Genomic DNA, 12,270 nt, shown 5'->3' with positions numbered 1-12,270 from the left:
GAATTTCCCCCAAATTCTTCAGTCACCAAACCACAGATACAGGGAGTTCAGAGAACACCAAGTAGAATAAATGCCAAAGCAAACAAGCACTCAAAGACAAAAAAACCCCCCACATCATAGGGCACCTGAGTGGCTCAGTTTGTTAAGTCCTTGACTCTTGATTTCAGCTCAGGTCACGATCTTGTGGTTCATGAGTCGGAGACCCATGTCACACTCCATGCTGACAGTGCAGAGCCTGCTTGGAATTCTCTCTCTCCCTCTCTCTCTACTCCTCTCTTGCTCTCTCTTTCTCAAAATATATAAATAAACTTAAAAAAACATACCTAGGCCTATCATAGTCAAACTTCAGAACATCAAAAATAAATAAAACATTCTGAAATAAGCTGGAGGAAAAATACACTTTATCTAGAAATGAACAATGATAATAACAATATCAGATTCCTATCAGAAATCACACAAACAAGAAGAAAGTGCAGTGAAATATTTGTGTCGAGAAAAAAAACCCACCAACCCACAATTCTGTAACCTGTTGAATTATCCTTCATAAGTGAGAGAGGAATAAAGACTTCTTCAGACAAATAAGCATACAAGAAATGTTAAAGCAAGTTCTTTAGAGAGAAGGAAAATGGTATCTGTCAGAAACTAGGTCTACATAAAGTAAATAAAAGTAAGAAGATATTATCTACCGATAATAGTTTGTTCAAAATAATAATAGCAACAATATATTCAATTGTACACATACATACACATACATGTACATATGTATGTATTGTGTGTGTGTATATATATGTATATATATATATATATAATAGGGAAACTATTTTGATATTGAAAGGTATTTGCCTTACACATGAGTGGTATAATGCTATTTAAAAGTAGACTTGGAAGAGCTGTAAGTATATATTGCAATCTCTAGAGCAACCAATCAAAAAAGTAAAAAAAAAAAAAAAAGGATAATCAATTGCTGGGAAACAGGAGAAACTATCCCTGCCTGACCTCTGTTCTCAGAACACTGGGAATATGGGACTTGATGAAGTCCCAGGAGAACATGCAGGATGCAGGACGGTGCCTTCCTGGTCACCAGCCAAGTGCATCAAGGACCATGACACTGGGGATATACCCATGCACAGTGGCAGGATGCTCCTGACCTGTCCTTTCTTAATCTGGAACTTTTGTTCTGATTAAGACATTTATTTTAACATTTACTGTGCTCTCCATGCTTGCAAGGAGGGTATAAAATAAGATGCTGTTTCTAATAAAGTTTGCCATTTGCCATCAGCTCTTGGCCCATCTCCATTAGCCATCAGCTTTGGGGGACATTCATTTCCATTGGCCATCAGCCTTTGGGAAGGTCATGTTGCTCGTCGTCTCCCCAAGCCCCCTTCCCCTGAGGAAGATTCTACCACAATCAATACACTAAGAATGGAGAGAAAATGGAACCATGTAAAATGCTTAATTACAACCATGGGAAAATAATGGAATGTAAAGATAGGAACAAAGTGAAAGTTGCTAAGAGAGTAGATCTTAAAAGTCCTCATCACAAGGCTGTCAACTAGACTTATGGTGGTGATCATTTTGCAACATATATAAATAGCAAATCATTTACTTGTATACCTGAAACTAATATGACGTTAAATGTCAATTATACCTGAATAACATATAGGAATGAAGAACAAAAGTAACAAATTGAGAACAGTAACAAATATGGTGGATATTAATCCAAGTATATCAATAACTTTATTTTTTTTCCAGTATCAAGCTTTACTAATAATGACCAAGAGATAGTGGTAATGTAAGGAGATGTTCGGGATAGCCCATGTGGCTTCCCAGGTCCTTTGTCATACCAGATCTATACTTTTTGGCCCAGAGTGACTGCTGAGGTTTCTAATGAGATTTGGTTTTTTAAAAAAATTTATAGGTTATTGTCAAGTTGATTTCCATAAAACACCCAGTGCTCATCCGCACAATTGCCCTCCTCCATGGTTATCACCTCCCTTCCCCTTTCCCCCTCCCCTTCAGCCCTGTTTATTTTCAGTATTCAAGAGTCTCTCATGATTTGTCTCCCTCCCTCTTCTCAACTATTTCCCCCTTCTTCTCCCCCATGGTCCTCTGATAAATTTCTCCTGTTCCACATATGAGTGAAAACATATTGTATCTGTCCTTCTATGACTGACTTATTTCACTTAGCATAACACCCTTGAGGTCCATCCATGTTGCCACAATGACGAGATATAATTCTTTTTCACTGCCATGTAGTATTCCATTGTATTTAAAAACCACATCATCTTGATGATGAAAGAAAGATGTCTTTATTTTTTGTCCATCACTCATCAGGTGATGGATATTTAAGCTCTTTCCATGATTTGACTATTGTTGACAGTGCTGCTATGAACATTGGGGTACATGTGCCCCGATGCATCAGCACTTCTCTATCCCTTGGGTAAATCCCTAGCAGTGCTATTGCTGGGTCATAGGGGAGTTCTATTGTTAACTTTTTGAGGAACCTCCACACTGTTTTGCATAGCAACTGCACCGGTTTACATTCCCATCAGCAGTATAGGAGGGTGCCCGTTTCTCCACACCCTCGCCAGCATCTATAGTTTCCTGATTTGTTCATTTTAGGCACTTTGACCAGCGTGAGGTGGTATCTCAGTGTGGTTTTGATTTGTGTTTCCCTGATGATAAGTGATGCTGAGCATTGTTTCATGTGTCTATTGGCCATTTGGATGTCCTCTTTGGAGAAGTGTCTGTTTATGTCTTCTGCCCATTTCTTCACTGGGTTATTTGTTTTTTGGGTGTGGAGTTTGGTTCCTTATAGATTTTGGATACTAGCCCTTTATCTGATATGTCATTTGCAACTATCTGTTCCCGTTCCTTCGGTTGCCTATTAGTTTTCTTGATTGTTTCCTTTGCCTTGCAGAAGCTTTTTATCTTGATGAGGTCCCAATAGTTCATTTTTGCTCTTGATTCCCTTGCCTTTCGGGATGTGTTGAATAGGAAATTGCTGCGGTTGAGGTCAAGGAGGCTGTTTCCTACTTTCTCCTCGAGGGTTTTGATGGTTTCCTGTCTCACATTTACGTCTTTCATCCATTTTGAGTTTATTTTTGTGTATTGTGTAAGAAAGTGGTCTAGTTTCATTCTTCTGCATGTTGCTGTCCAGTTCTCCCAGCACCACCTGCTAAAGAGGCTGTCTTTTTTTTTCCATTGATATTCTTTCCTGCTTTGTCAAAGAACAGTTGGCCATACATTTGTGGGTCCAATTCTGGGTTCTCTATTCTATTCCATTGGTCTATGTGTCTGTTTTTGTGCCAATACCATACTGTCTTGATGATGACAGCTTGGTAGTAGAGCCTAAAGTCTGGGATTGTGATGCCTCCCATTTTGGTTTTCTTCTTCAATATTACTTTGGCTATTCAGGGTTTTTTGTGGTTCCATACGAATTTTAGTATAGTTTGTTCTAGCTTTGAGAGGAATGCTGGTGCAATTTTGATTGGGATTGCATTGAATGTGGAGATTGTAGTAATGACATTTTAACAATGTTTATTCTTTGGATCCATGAGAATGGAATGTTTTTCCATTTCTTGGTGTCTTCTTCTATTTCCTTCATAAGTTTTCATAGTTTTCATCCTACAGATAATTTACATCTTTGGTCAGGTTCATTCTGGGTATTTTATGGTTTCGTGCAATTGTGAATGGGATCAGTTTCTTGATTTCTTTTTCTGTTCCTTCATTATTGGTGTTTAAAATGCAACCAATTTCTGTATGTTGGGATTTTGTATCCTGTGACTTTGCTGAATTCATGAATCAGTTCTAGTAGGCTTCTAGCGGAGTTGATCAGGTTTTCCATGTAGAGTATCATGTCATCTGCGGAAAGTGAAACTTTGACTTCTTCTTTGCCAATTCTGATGCCTTTTATTTCCTTTTGTTGTCTGATTGCTGATGCTAGGACTTCCAGTACTATGTTAAACAACAGTGGTGAGAATGGACATCCTTGTCATGTCCTTGATCTCAGAGGGAAAGCTCTCAGTTTTTCCCCATTGAGGATAATATTAGTTGTGTGTTCTTCATAAATGGCTATTATGATGTTTAAGTAAATTCCTTCTATCCTGACTTTCTTGAGGGCTTTTTTAAAAAGAAAGGATGCTGTGTTTTGTCAAATGCTTTTTCTGCATTTATCAACAGGATCATCTTTTCTTTTGTTAATGTGATGTATCACATTGATGGATTTGTGAATATTGAACCAACCCTGTAGTCCAGGAATGAATCCCACTTGATCATAGTAGATAATTCTTTTTATATGTGTAGAATTTGATTTGCTAGTATCTTGTTGAGGATTTTTCATCTGTATTCATCAAAGATATTGACATGTAGTTCTCTTTTTTGTTGGGTCTTTGTCTGGTTTGGGAATCAAAGTGGTGCTGGCTTCATAGAATGAGTCCGAAAGTTTTTCTTCTATTTCTATTTTTTGGAACAGCTTGAGAAGAATGGGTATGAGCTCTGCTTTAAATGTCTCGTAGAATTCCCCAGAGAAGCCATCTGGCCCCAGGTTCTTATTCGTTGGGAGATTTTTGATAACTGATTCTATTTCTTCAGTGGTTATGGGTCTGTTCAGATTTTGTATCTCTTCCCATTTGAATTTTGGTAGTGCATGTGTATTTAGGAATTTGTCCATTTCTTCTAATTGTCCAATTTTTTGGCATATAATTTTTCACAGTACTCCCTGATCATTGCTTGTATTTCTGAGGAATTGCTTGTAATAGATCCATTTTCATTCATGATTTAGTCTATTTGGGTTTCTTTCTGAGAAGCCTGACTAAAGGTTTATCAAGTTTGAAATTCTTGGTTTCATTGTCTGTTCAACTGTTTTTTTGGATTCTATATTGTTTATGTCTGCCTGATATTTATTATTTCTCTTCTTCTACTGGGTTTGGGTGCTCTTGTTGTTCCCTTTCTAGTTCTTTTTGGTGCACTGTTAGATTTTGAATTTTTGCTTTTTCTAGTTTCTTAAAATAGGCCTGGATTGCAATATACTTTCCTCTTAGGGCTGCCTTTGCTCCATCCCTGAGAATTTGGATTGTTTTATTTTCATTTTCATTTGTTTCCATATTTAAAAATTGTTTTTAAATGTTTTATTTATTTTTGATAGAGATAGACAGAGCATGAGAAGGGGAGGGGCAGAGTGAGAAGAAGACACAGAACCGGAAGCAGGTTCCAGGCTCTGAGCTAGCTGTCAGCACAGAGCCCGACGCAGGGCTTGAACCCACGAACGTGAGATCTGACCTGAGCCGAAGTTGGAGGCTTAACCAACTGAGCCAACCAGGCGCCCCTTCCATATATTTTTTAATTTCTTCTCTAATTGCCTGATTGGCCCAATCATTCTTCAGTAGAGTGATCTTTAACCTCCATGTTTTTGGAGGTTTTTCCAGACTTCTTCCTGTGATTGATTTCAAGTTTCATAGCATTATGATCCAAAAGTGTTCATGGTATGATCTCAATTTGTTTATATTTATTGAGGACTGTTTTATAACCCAGTATGTGATCTATCTTGGAGAATGTGCCATGCGCACTCGAGAAGAAAGTGAATTCCCTAGCCTCAGGATATAGAGTTCTAAATATATCTGTCAAATCCATCTGTTCCAATGTGTCATTCAGATCTATTGTTTCTTTAGTTATCTTCTTTCTAGTTCATCTATCCATTGTTGTAAGTGGAGTATTAAAATCCCCTGCAATTAGCACATTCTTATCAATAAGATTGTTTCTGTTTATGATTGTATTATGTATTTGGGTGCTCCTGAATTTGGCACATAGATTTTTATAATTGTTAGCTCTTCCTGATGGAGAGACCCTGTAATTATTATATAATGTCTTTCTTCATCTTTTCTTGCTGCCTTTACTTTAAAGTACAGTTTGTCTGATATAAGTATGGCTGCTCCGGCTTTCTTTTACTTCCAGTCACATGATAGGTATTTCTCCATCCCCTTACTTTCATTATGAAGGTGTTCTCAGGTCTAAAATGAGTCTCTTGTAGACTGAAAATAGATGGATCTTGGGGCTTTTTTTTGTTTGTTTGTTTTTGTTTTTATCCATTCTGCTACTCTATGTAGTTTGATTGGAGCATTTATTCAATTTACTTTCATTGTTATTATTGAAAAATATGAGTTCAGATTCATTGTGTTCTCTGTAGGATTCCTGCTTGTAGTGGTGTTTCTGGTACTTTGTATTCATTGCAACACTTCCCTCATAGAGTCCCTCTTGGGATTTCTTGTAGGGCTGGTTTTGTGGTGATGAATTCTTCCTATTTTTGTTTATTTGGGAAAACCTTTATCTCTCCTATTTTGAATGACAGGCTTGTTGGATAAAGGATTCTTGGCTGCATGTTTTTTCTGTTCATCACATTGAAGATTTCCTGCCATTCCTTTCTTGCCTGCCAAGTTTCATTAGATAGGTCTGTAACCACTCTGATAGATTTCTCTTTTTCTATTAGGGCTCTTTTATCCCCTAGCTGATTTCAGAATTCTCTTTATCCTTATATTTTGCCAGTTTTACTATGATATGTCATGACAATTGTCAATTCAAGTTATGTCTGAGGGGAGTTCTCTGTGCCTCTTGGATTTCAGTGTCTATTTTCTCCCCCATATTGGGGAAGTTCTTGGCTATAATTTGATCCAGCACCCCTTCTGGACATTTTCCCTTTCTTCTTCTGCTGCTGCTGCTGCTTCTTCTTCTTCTTCTTCTTCTTCTTCTTCTTCTTCTTCTTCTTCTCCTCCTTCCTCTTCTGGAATTCCTATGAGACTGATATTATTCCATTTGATTGCATCACCCAGTTCTCAAATTCTCCTTCCATGTTCCTGGATGAATTTATCTTTTTTTTCTTGGCTTCCTCTTTTTCTACAGTTGTGTCTTCAATTGCTTCTTGGCCTTTTGGCTAAGATCGAATGTAGTATTTGTTCTCGTCAGCTTAATTGTGTCTTCTAATATCCTATTCTCTCTCCCTCTTCAATTCATGCTGTGGCAGCTTCCATTTTATTATGCACCTCATTTATAGCATTTTTAAAACCCATAACAGCTATTTTTAAAGTCCCTGGTCTTTGTATCAATAGCTTCTCTGATGTTTTCCATGCTTTTTTCAAGCTCAGTGATTAATTTTACGACAATTTTTCTAAATTCTTGCTCTGTTATGTTGCTTATATCTGTTTTGAGCAATTATGTAGCTGTGACTTCTTCCTGGAATTTCTTTAGAAGAGAGTTTTTCTGTTTCATCTATTTGACTAGCTTTCTGTCTCTTGTCAGTTTTAAAAGCTTGTTATGCACTCTGTACCTGTGAGTATTGCTATATTAAAGGAGGCTCATTGACTGTCCAGGGCCTGTTGGTTCAGGAAGTTTTCTTTGAATAAGGTCTCTTGGTTTCTCTTATTGTGCCTTTGGTTATTTTATTTCTCCACTCAGTAATATTTGGGACTCTCCACCGTGTGTTTGTTGGCTTGTTTGTTGAGGCAGCCCTGAAAAGGAAAACAGCCAGACAAATACAAAGGGAACAAAAGCACGCAAATGCACAGACAAATCAAACAAACAAGCCAACCAAAAGAGGACAGAAAAAGAAAAAAAAATGTGGGGGGACAAAAACAACAAAAGATAAAGGACAGTCTAAAAGCATAAAACCAGAAATCCCAGCTACAAATAAGAGTAGGGTGGAGGCAGTGCTGTTGGAAGAGCATATACATAGAGAGAAATGACAGGGGTGTGGAGAAAGTGAAATTGAAAGTTTAACAGGCAGCAAGACTAAAAGGCTTAATTCAGAGAGAGAAAGAGGAGAGTATGGTAGGAGGTGAGGAGAATAAAATGAAGATAATGTTATCCAAAGAAACTATATATTCTGATTGTCCCAGAGAGAGAGAGAGAGAGAGAGAGAGAGAGAGAGAGAGAGAGAGAGAAAGGTAGCATCAAGAAAATGGATCAAGTATGACTGTTTAGGCAAACCAATGTCCCGCGTGCCCAGTCCAGTGGAGGGGAGAGAAGAATGAGATAATGGAAAATATATCTGAATAGCAAGAATTGATCTAATCATGGCAATGCATCAATGTTGGTCTTGCCTAGGTTCCGGGGGGAAGGTGGGGGGGGGGAGAAAGGCACCTCTCCAGCGCAGATGGGCATGGTTTGGTGTAGGCAGGTCTCACCTCCACTGCAGGTCCACGGGCCACTCCCTGAGGCCCTGCCTTGGTGGTTGTGGGGAGAAGAATGGTGGTGCCCCAGTCCCTTCTCAAACCCAGAGTTGCAACACACTCTTTTGGGTCAGATCTCCCTGTGCCACTGGGAGGCCAAGTTGTATTTTCCAAGCCCAACCTCATTTCCAGATCCTAGTCCATACACTTCAATGATACCACTTGAAGTGTATTCCTGTAGGCAGGTGGTTTCCTAGCTGGGGATCTAGTAGGGGAAATAGGGAGCAGTTTCTCCTGTTGCTGCCTGAGATTGGGACACTAGCCCAAGGAAAGTGCCCCAGCTTGAGAGAGAATCTCTCTCCCCATGTCCTGCAGTTATAGATGGGATGATAGGATCCCTCTCCGTAGTGGGCCAAGGTTTTTCTCTTCTCTAGAGATAGCTCTATGAGGGTTTTCAGCCTCTCTTTCTCTTCCCCTGTCTCTCCACAGCCCTGCATGGCTCTGTGTGTAGGGGGCTCCCTCCCCTCCAAGGCTGCAGCCTGGTCCGTTTTTATCTTCTCCAGTTTGCACTTATGCACTAATGAAGCTGTCTTCTTAGTGGACTCTGTCTCTTTTCCTCCCAGACTCTTGTGCATCAGAATATTGTGTCTTCAGTCCTTCTTAGATTGATATATGCTGCGCAGGCAAAACGTCCAGAGCTCCCAACTTGTTCACCATCTTCTCAAACAAATATATCAATAACTTTAAAACCAATGGTCAAGCATACTATTTTTTATAAGTGTAAATTTATTTTTATTTTTTACAATATTTTATTAGTTTCAGGTATATGATATAGTGATTCATATATTATTAAAAGAGAAACTGTCAGTGTGGATCAAAGAACAAAACTCAGCTGAATATTGTCTACAAGAAAACCATCTTAAATATAGACATTCATAGATAAAAAGAAAATGGATGGAGAAAGATATACTAACACTAATCAAAAGAAAGCAGGAATAGCTAGCTATATTAATATCACACAAAGCAGACCTCAGAGCAAGGAAAAGCATAAAAAATAAAGGAGGGTATTCCATAATGATAAAGGGGTCAATTCTCCAAGAGGACATACAATCCTTAATGTATATGCACCTAACAGCAAAGCTGAAAAATACATGGGCCAAAAACTGGTAGACATACGAGGTTAATCCATTATTATGGTTGGAGACTCCAGCACCCTCTATCAAAAGTAGACAGATGTAGCAGGAAGAAAACAGTGATCACATAGCTGAATTCAATAGAATCATCAAGTTGAAGAACAGGCTAATCTATAGTGATAGAAATTAGGATCATAATTACCTTTGGGTGGTGGAATCTTGAGCTAGGAGGAAGCATGAGAGCATTTGGAGTGCTGAAAATATTCTGTATTTTAGATCTGCATGGTGATTAAACCATTGTATTTATATATAAAATTCATCTAACTGTATACCTAATATCTGTGCACCTTGCTGTACATCAAGGACTCTTTCCCTCAGATTGTTCTTCAAACTGGTCCCCATATCCTCAGGCCTGGGACCCAGGATAAAGGATGTATGGAGCTCATCAGTTGAAATCATGTGGGACATTGAGAAGGTGTCAGCAGCTTTGGTAATAACAAGGAGTAGTATCACCAGCAGCAATGGTAAATGGACAGTAATGTCCTTATCATCAAGCATTTACAGCTTTTGTTCCCACGTCAACAGCAGAAACAGTACCTTTCATTACAGCTGTTGTGACATTGGGGGCATCTCAGCTGTTTTTGACATTCTCAGGGATGGAGATTTTACCACTGAGGTGGAAGGGGAAAATGGAGGCTACCTTATAGGGGCCAAGAGCACCAGTTCGTGGAGTCTCCATCTTCTGTAGACTGCTGACACACAAGGAGATCCATACATTTATACCCTTATCTTCTACTAGAGTTTTGAGTCAATCCAGACAGAGAGTGAAACCAGACATATGGCAAGCAAAATGTCAGCCTCATTTTTGATAGAGCACTGGAAGAAGAAGGTGCACAAACATGAGAAGAAGGAGATTCCCGATACTTAACCTCAGTATTAGATAAGTTTATTCTCCCATTAAAGGCAGTGCTGGAAAACCACAGCCTTTTCTCTCCTGCAGTCACTAAGACTTCTTATTTACCTCATGATCTAGGGCAGCCTAAAGCACATGCCTCTTGCAAGAAATCAGAATACATAACAAAGGAAGGAGGACCTAGCTGTAAGTGCCCAGTTCATTATCCCAAACTCCCTACTCAGAGAAGGAGAAAGCGAGGTGGCACCATGCCTCACAAACAGATGCTCTCTACCTGGAAACCTCAGCAATGGAAAATAGGTGCCTTCCAACATCTGGCGTGAATATGAGAATCTTGAGTTCCTCTAGAGCTGTCATTATCGCTATGGTCTATTTTTAGTCAGAAGATGGTGTGACCTTGGGATTCTGTTGCAAAGGAATGGCACACTCTGAATTTAGGATATTTTGTGATGACATCTGGCTGTCATCATCTTACATTAGGGTCCTGCGAGGGTATCAGGAGGCAATAGGAGAAAGATGATATTTTTTGTCTGTTTATGAAGAATAAAAAAAGGCAGACTCAGATTTGGGTCAGAACGCAATTGTCACAATACCAGATTCCTCTTGCCCCAAGGTGACTGGAAAAGCAGTACTACTTCTTCACAGGCAGGCCTATGGAGGGGGAGGAGATCTATCTCCAGGGATCTATTATCTGGACAGCCAGATGCTCCATGGAAAAGTCAAATCCAACCTGTCCCTTCTAAAATAGGAGCAGGAAGCAGTTCCGATTTCTGAAGCAGGGCTCCAGTTATAAGCAGGGGAAAATCCCAGTGTGCTCAGAAAGGTACACATTTCCATGCAGAAAATAATCTTAAATTAAGGTCATTTCAAGCCAGGGCAAGATGAACTGAATTGCTATAAAGTTTTAAAGGTAAAGATACAGAATTGCCAAAATTACGTGAACAATGTGTGGAAAGTACCAAATTTCAGGTACTTTACAAAAATTAGGGCTGGGCCATCTTATTTTCAGTTATTACTGTCTGGAATTTTTTTTAACATCTAGGAAATTACTAATATTTCTGAGAATCGTTCATATTTCTACCCATAATAGTTCATTTAAATATGCAATTTTAACAGCTGCTGCATTAAACCTTATCCAGACACTAAAATTACTTCCAGGATAATGTATGTCTAATTTTATAATGAAAGTCAACAACCACATCACCAAATCGAATTCACTGGAAAGATATGCGTTAGTGTTTTATGTTAAACCAAAATTCCAGTCGCCCATAAGCAACCATGTCATGAAAGACAGAGGGTTTCGAATCCTCTGCCGGGCAGATAATCAAGCCAGTCATTTAATGCATCCTTGAGAAAGCAGAAAAGTTGTGGCGAAGGAATCAGAGAAGATTTAGGAGATGCACAGAGGGGACATGACCAGAAGGGACACCAGTGAGGGAGGGGCTATGAGAGCAACCACAAGGAAGGGAGGAAGTAAAGTTGTTAGAAACTGCCCCTATTTCACAATTTTGCAAAAGCCTTGAGTCTAAACTTATGGCAAACTGAGATGGAGAATTTGTAAAATCATAATTAGATACTTAAGGCAATTCTTCAAGTTTTATTTTAAGTTTTGGCACAACTTCCTCTATTCTCTGGATTATTGCAGTAGTAAGAATCTGTAGACAAAAATATAGTGTTCATAGAAACAAGAAAAGAAGAGCTTCTCTTTTATATTGGCACTACTTTTTTTCCCTGGTTTATTCATTCTTGGGCTTCCAAAGCTGTCCTGAGTCTGTGGAAAAGGACATATACCAGTTATTCATCGAATACCTATTTATTCCCTCTCTGCTCTACTGATCAAGAGAAGCAAAATTTTCAACCTTTTAAAATTCCATTTTAGATGTTTTTTAAATGACTCAGTTGATGTGCTCATTGGTGATAAGCAATCTCACTATGACTAATCAACCTCTACTTTTGACATCTTCCAGTAGAAGAAATTAGTTGCTGGGTAGAAGTTTCCCTTCAGGTGGCCATTACCTCAATTTTAACAAATAACCAATTCTATAATAGGAGACTTTCTCTTCAA

At 38.8% G+C, this 12,270-nt stretch overlaps 1 pseudogene; it reads left to right on the top strand.

Annotated features, from left to right (window-relative positions):
* The first annotated feature begins 6,905 nt into the window (after nt 1-6,905).
* On the top strand, nt 6,906-6,996 carry LOC115277207 (annotated as a pseudogene).
* Nucleotides 6,997-12,270: the final 5,274 nt, after the last annotated feature.

The sequence above is a fragment of the Suricata suricatta genome, chromosome 13 (genome assembly GCF_006229205.1).
Source record: "Suricata suricatta isolate VVHF042 chromosome 13, meerkat_22Aug2017_6uvM2_HiC, whole genome shotgun sequence".
NCBI classification, from domain to species: domain Eukaryota; kingdom Metazoa; phylum Chordata; class Mammalia; order Carnivora; family Herpestidae; genus Suricata; species Suricata suricatta.
This window is presented reverse-complemented; position numbering and strand designations above follow the sequence as displayed.